Genomic DNA, 7756 nt, shown 5'->3' with positions numbered 1-7756 from the left:
GTCCTCCTTGCTGACACGGTGAAGTACCACCTCCGCAGTGTCCGAAAGCCTAGGCACCATCACTGGCCCACGCGACCGCCACCAAACAAGGATAGGTGAGGGAGTCCTGGATTAGGGGGTGTTCGGGTAGCCGGACTATACCTTCAGCCGGACTCCAGGACTATGAAGATACAAGATTGAAGACTTCGTCCCGTGTCCGGATGGGACTTTCCTTGGCGTGGAAGGCAAGTTTGGCGATGCGGATATTCAAGATCTCCTACCATTGTAATCGACTCTAGGTAACCCTAACCCTATCCCGTGTCTATATAAACCGGAGGGTTGTAGTCCGTAGGCAATCAACTCCATATACAACAATCATACCATAGGCTAGCTTCTAGGGTTTTGCCTCCTTGATCTCGTGGTAGATCTACTCTTGTACTACCTATATCATCAATATTAATCAAGCAGGACGTAGGGTTTTACCTCCATCAAGAGGGCCCAAACCTGGGTAAAACATCGTGTTCCCTGCCTCCTGTTACCATCCGGCCTAGACACACAGTTCGGGACCCACTACCCAAGATCCGTTGGTTTTGACACCGACATTGGTGCTTTCATTGAGAGTTCCTCTGTGCTGTCACAATCAGGAAGGATGCCTCCTCCCATCTTTAAAGACGACACCGTTGCTAAGGGAGCCTTGGCTGTCGGCCAAACCCTCCGGCTAGGTGGTTTCCTCATGCCCGCTTGTTCGGCTGTTGCGCCGACGGTGACCTCATCAAAAGCAACCTACACATCAGCTCGGAGCTCATCGAGCAGCTAGATCCAATGGAGCTCTCTTCCGTAAACAAGCTCTTGGATCGCATCGCCGCCCTGGGGGTCGCTATGGATTACGACCAGGTTGGGCTTAAACCCGATCTAAGAGAAATTAACTCTCCCCAAGTCACCCACCACGTTGCCGTGGTAGAGACGCAGTGCGGCGACCCTTCATCTATTTTAACGACTAGCTATGTCCGAATTCCCGACCCCTCCAAGCCGGATACCCGCGGAGGGGGAGATGTAACTCAAGACCTGAGCTTAGGATCAGGCAACGGGCCAGATTCACTGGACAACATCCAAGAATCCGAACATCAGAGTTCGGAAACTCTTCGGCCTCCGAATCTTGGATTGGGTGAGGTTTCAGATTCAACGACACCCGCCCACCCGATCATAAGAGATCTCTCCCAAATCAGGCAGAGGCCTGAGGAAACAGTACATCATTACTGGGCCAGATTCCTCCTGGTTATGAACAGGATAAAGGATTGCCGTGAGGAAGACGCAATCTCAATTTTCTAAAGTAATTGCACGGACAAGGGAATCCTTAACGCCGTAAGTCGTCGTGATATCACACGCTTCGCTGACTTGGCATCCATAGTACAAAAATACTGTGCGATGGAAAGCGCCTGGAAAACCAAAATAAATTTTTGGGATAATCCGGCCTTGAATAGTAATCCCGTCCGAACTAAGAGGGTGCATTATCACAGGACACTCGGGATAAACACCAAAAACCAAAACCCTCTACAGGGCATGGAACCGTACTGGAAAGATGGCTTGATGGACCCTGTAGAATTCACAGTACAGAGGACGCCACACCGACTCACAGCCTTAGAGCATGTTGGATACTCCGGCGGGTGGCCAAAATCGGCGAGGACCTCTGAATTCGGAGGCCGCAGAAAGCCATCCCAAGGACACCAGTACCGTTCTCACAGTCTTCGAGACTTTCGCATCAAACAATGTGCGAAAAAGAACACTCCGCAGCCTCGCCGAAGTCTATCAAGTTGCAACAATAAATCCATGGAGCGACACTGCCATTACCTTCAACGCAAGTGATGAACCAAGATTCCGAACAGCCCGAGCACCAGCCGCATTGGTCCTCAGTCCCATAGAGGACGGCTTTCGCCTCACCAAGGTGCTCATGGATGGAGGCTACGGATTGAACCTCATTTATGAGGAAACCCTTCAAAAAATGGAAATAGACTGGAACCGCGTCGAGCGAAGCAGCACAACCTTTAGAGGAATAATCCCCAGTCGGGAAGCGCGCTGCACAGGAAAAATCACACTAGATGTGGTGTTCGGCACGCCGGATAATTACAGGTCCGAAGAAGTCACGTTTCAGGTGGCCCCGTTTAAGAGTGGATATCACGCTTTACTAGGGCGAGAAGCATTCACAATCTTCCAAGCAATACCCCATTACGGGTACATGAAGCTTAAGATGCCCGGGCCCAATGGAATTATCACTCTAGCTAGTGATCCGGACATAGCACTCCGCACCGAAAACAAGACGGCCGCATCAGCCCTTGAGGCGCTATCCAAAGCCTTAGCGGCCGAGGAACTAACTGCGCTGCGCTCCACGGTTAACAGGGATGATGTGATACTCGATAAGAGATCCAAATCCACGTCCTTCAAGCCAACTGACGAAATAGTCAAATTCCAGGTCCATCCAACGGACCCCAATAAAACAGCTTCCATTGGGGCACGACTGACCCCTGATGCAGATGCCGCACTACGAGAGTTCCTACGAGAGAACTGGGACATCTTCGCCTGGCACCCTTCAGACATGCCAGGGATCCCACGCAGGCTGGCCGAACACAGCTTAAATATCCTAAAAGGATTTAAACCTGTGAAACAAGCCCTTTGGCGTTTTTCCGAACCCAAGAGACAGGCTATGGGAGAGGAGCTAGCCAAGCTATTAGAGGCCGGATTCATCAGAGACATAAAACATCCGGACTGGCTAGCAAACCTGGTGATGGTACCAAAGAAGGACAAATCCTGGCGCCTATGTGTCGATTTTAAAGACCTTAACAAGGCTTGCCCAAAGGATCCCTTCCCCCTCCCCCGTATCGATCAAATTATCGATGCCACCGCAGGACACGATTTGTTGTGTTTCCTCGACGCATACTCCGGTTACCATCAAATCAAGATGGCAGAATCAGACCAAGCTGCAACAGCATTCATCACACCATACGACCCATTCTGCTTCAACACAATGCCCTTCGGGCTAAAAAACGCCGGCGCAACATATCAGCACAAGATCGAGACATGTCTGGCAAACCAGATTGGCAAAACAATGGAGGCGTATGTGGATGATGTGGTCGTCAAATCAAGACATGTCGAATCCCTAGTAAATGACTTGTGGCTTACATTCAATAACCTCCGAAAATATGACATCAAGCTCAACCCAGACAAATGCGTCTTCGGCGTTCCAGCCGGAAAGCTCTTGGGCTTCATTGTATCCGGTAGAGGAATTGAAGCAAACCCAGCCAAGATCCGAGCTTTATCACAATTGGATGTCCCAAAGGACCTTAAACAAATACAAAAATTAACCGGATGCTTGGCGGCTTAAAGCCGCTTCATCTCCCGCTTGGGAGAAAATGCACTACCCCTTTATGGCCTCCTTCGGCGCACCGAAAACTTCGAGTGGACGGATGCCGCCACGGCCGGACTTGATGAAATAAAAGCCATATTGGCAACAAACCCAGTCCTAGCCGCGCCAATCACCGGCGAACCAATGTTATTGTACATTGCAGCAACACACCAAGTTGTCAGCGCAGTGCTCGTTGTCGAGCGGGAAACAGACGGACACAAATTCCCCCTTCAAAGGCCGGTCTACAACGTGTCCACTGTCCTCACTCCATACAAATCACGGTACCCGCATTATCAAAAGATTGCATACACGGTATTCATGGCGTCCCAGATGCTACGACACTACTTTCAAGAGTGTTCCATAACAGTAGCCTCGGAAGTGCCACTAAACGATATTATCAACAACCGCGATGCAACGGGCCGGATTGCAAAATGGGCCATCGAGCTTCTCCCGTTCGATATAACCTATAAGCCATGGTGAGCTAGTAAATCACAAGTTTTGGCCGACTTCGTCGCAGAATGGATGGAGGCCGAGCTCCCTAAATAGTACGGCACATATTCGAACTGGATTATGCATTTCGACGGCTCCAAAATGTTGGCCGGACTGGGGGCCGGCGTCGTCCTAACGTCCCCCACAGGAGACACAGTCCAATATGTGCTCCAGATCATGTACACGGATTCCAACAATGCAGCCGAATATGAGGCCCTCCTACATGGCCTCCGGATAGCAGTATCCATGGGTATCCAACGCCTAGAGGTACGCGGGGATTCAAACCTTGCGATATCCCAAATAAATGGAGACTTCGACGCCAAGGACCCAAAAATGGCAGCTTACCGCGACGCCATCCTAAAAATGTCAGCTGGGTTCGAAGGGCTGGAGTTCCACCATATAGCCCGAGAAAACAATCAAGCGGCGGATGTCCTAGCACGCATCGGAGCAAAACCCGATGCAGTCCCTCCCCAACGTCTTTTTGGAAAGATTGTTCAAGCCATCCGTAACATTGGAGGGGGAACCCGCAAATGACAGCCCGAACCCAGCCGCACCACTCGACGCCGAACAATCTGACGCAATCGGAGGCTCTGCCAACCAATTTACACCTTCAGCCCATGTAATAATGGCGGTTACTGCCCCGTGGACAGAACCATTCCTAGACTACCTTACAAGGCAGGAACTCCCGGAGGACCAAAACGAGGCCCGCTGCATAGTGCGGCGATCTAAGGCCTACAGAGTCCATGAGGGAGAACTTTATAAGAAAAGCACTACCGGAGTCCTTCAAAGGTGCATCTCCGAAGAGGAAGGGCGGAACCTCCTGGCTGAAATTCATGCCGGACTCGGTGGTCACCACGCTGCTGCTCGGTCCCTTGTTAGCAAGGCTTTCCGTACAGGCTTTTACTGGCCGACGGCCCGAGCAGACGCTCAGGACCTAGTCCAACGATGCCCTGGTTGCCAACTTTTTTCCAACCAAAGCCATATGCCACCCACCGCACTCCAAACTATACCCATCACCTGGCCTTTTGTGGTCTGGGGGCTTGACATGGTCGGACCCCTTAAAGGTGGAACCCATAGGAAAAAATACTTACTGGTCATGGTGGATAAGTTCACCAAATGGATAGAAGCCAAGCCTATTAAAACGGCCGAATCCGGACCTGTGATAGACTTCATATCCGGGGTTGTACACCGTTATGGCGTCCCCCACAGCATCATAACTGACAACGATACAAACTTTACCGCCGACGAGGTAAGACTCTGGTGCAAAAACATGGGCATCAAGCTCGACTATGCTTCCGTCTATCACCCACAAACCAACGGCCAGGTCGAACGTGCAAATGGTCTTATCATGAGCGGCATTAAACCTAGACTGGTGCGGTCCCTTAAGGAATCTAACACACACTGGGTAGAGTAGCTCGACTCCGTGCTATGGGGGCTGCAGACCACGCCAAATCGCACCACCGGATACACACCATTTTTTATGGTGTACGGCGCAGAAGCAGTTCTGCCCTGCGACATAATTCATGACTCACCTAGAGTGCGCATGTAAGAAGAAAGAGAAGCCGAGCTCGATCGGCAGGACAACTTGGACGCCTTGGAGGAGGAGCGCGATGTGGCAAAAGCCCGTTCCGCATTTTATCAATAGCAGGCCCGAAGATACCAAAGCAGAGAAGTACGGGCCAAAAATTACAATGTTGGCGAACTAGTTCTACGCCTGCCGGATAAGAAAAAGGACAAAAATTCAAGACCAAGTGGGAAGGTTCATTCATAATCGACCAAGTCCTGACTGGTGGGGTGTACCACCTGCGAGATGCGTCGAACAACCGACTCGAGCCGAACCCGTGGAACGCCACCCGTCTCCGAAGATTCTATGCCTAGCGCCGGACTCTGTGTTCGTATCCTTCCTCTGTCCATCCCTTTTTTGTATTTTTCTGTCCTACATTTCTCTCCTTCCCATTTTTTCCTTTCATAGCCCTTAAAGGATCATCTAGTGACGCGCCACTCGCGCTCATTAAACCTGGGGGCTTCTTTAACAGAAGCTTATTTATACGGGCTTGACGCCCAACACATGCGTCAAACTTCCGCATGTACCTTTTTTCTTCACCATTATATGCATCGATATGACTTAAGTTTTGGACAAGCTGGGTTGCCTGGCTCCTGTGCTTACCCCTACGTTCCCGATTGTTCGGCTAGGCGGTAAAGGGAGCACCTCTGCGATTGTTACTGCCGGGTCAGCCGGATGTGTACCTCAGACTGGGTGAAGCCGAAAGCTAGCATTCTTAAGGGAATATTCTGTCGGTGAAATAAAAGATGATCTTTTTACTCATTTTATGCGCCCCCAGATGCTTTTTTTCTGCGTCTCTTCACGCAGTCCGGACATGCACCTTAGGGCATGCCTCCCAGCGAAAGGAACCCTTAATGGAACTATTCTCTCTGGAAGATGTTTCTTACTAACCATGTAATATAACATAACTAGTTGGGCACTTGTCTGATAAAGCACAGATGACCCCTACGCCTGGTCTCCACGCATACCCCGGTTTTCATATAACTGCTAGGGTATTCGGACACACTCCGGACTGTCAGGTCCCGAGGTTGAAGAGAAAAGGTCGGCAACGACAAACGATCTACAATCCGGCTAGAAGGCATTACACATGTCAATTCAAAATTACACAGTCATTCTGACTGATTGTATTCCTCTTCTATACCATCTAATAGGCTGTCTAATTTACAGTCCTGCTGGGAATACTTCGTGGCCAACTCTACTTGGCCGTATACTAAGCTTACAGGGATCTCCTTCCCATCAGACCCCACTGGTCCGACCTCGGCCATGTGGTTTGGCTCAGACTTCGTAAAACGGGTCTTCACCATGGCCCAGGCCTCCCTAGCGCCTTGTCGGCAGGCCGATATCTTCCACAACCGGAAGCGCCGCCGAGCTCCCTTCAGCTTCTCCGCAAGCTCTCCAAGGCCCTCGGGCACGGAGTGGGCAGGCCATAAGGCTTGGGCAATACCCCGCATCGCCTACCGAATTCGCTCGTGCAGTTGCAGGAGTTCGAGAAGAAGGTCACCCGTAGAACCGGGCATCTCCTCTACAGGACGACCTGTGAGCATACCTACAGACATTACTCTGTTAGTCGACTTCCTCGCCGAACTCTTTTTACAAAGTTCGTTCAAGCACTTACTAAAAATGTCATGTCGAAGCCGCTGATTCTCCATCGTGGAGTCCGACAGCTGGCCACGAACATATTTAAGTTCGATGTCCAGCTTAGTGTTGGTGTCCTGAAGATCATTCTTCTCTCGCCTCACCTTTGTCAACGTACTCTCACCGGCCTTTAGCCGGCGTAAGAGTTGTTGCTTGTCCAGATTGAGTCTGGCGCCATCTGCAATATGATTTGTCAGATTTGCACCCACACCGCACAATACTAATCTTTCGAAGTGTATCTTACCTGAGGGGGTCTCTTTGGGCTCCCCTGCTGCAGCTAGTGCGGCCTCTAGATGGGCCTTGCACTTTTGCAGCTCCTGGGACAGTACGGTATTCTTCTCTGTAAGAAGCTGCATATTAAATGATCCTTAAATCAGTTGGTCTAACTGCTTGAAGTCTCGGGGGCTACAGGCATATATATATTTAACCAAAATTTTCTTACCCGTATGTCTTTTACATACTGCTCCGTGGCTCTGGCTAAACCATTTTGAGCGGCACGGAGGTACGCATCTCCTGAATTAAAGGCATCTAAAGCCTCTTGGGAGAAACAAGCGTCGCGTAGAATTGTCCGGCGATGCCTGTGGTTCATGGCACTCTCCACTTCAGAATTTGTGGCAGACAGCCTGTCCGCATCCTCTGTCGGAGGAGCGTCCTGTGCGCGCCTTGTGCTCGCCTCCGCTTCCTGGCCAGAC

This window comes from Triticum dicoccoides, chromosome 3A (assembly GCF_002162155.2).
Source record: "Triticum dicoccoides isolate Atlit2015 ecotype Zavitan chromosome 3A, WEW_v2.0, whole genome shotgun sequence".
Lineage (NCBI taxonomy): Eukaryota > Viridiplantae > Streptophyta > Magnoliopsida > Poales > Poaceae > Triticum > Triticum dicoccoides.
The sequence above is the reverse complement of the archived record's forward strand: the minus strand, read 5'-3'. Positions refer to the sequence as shown.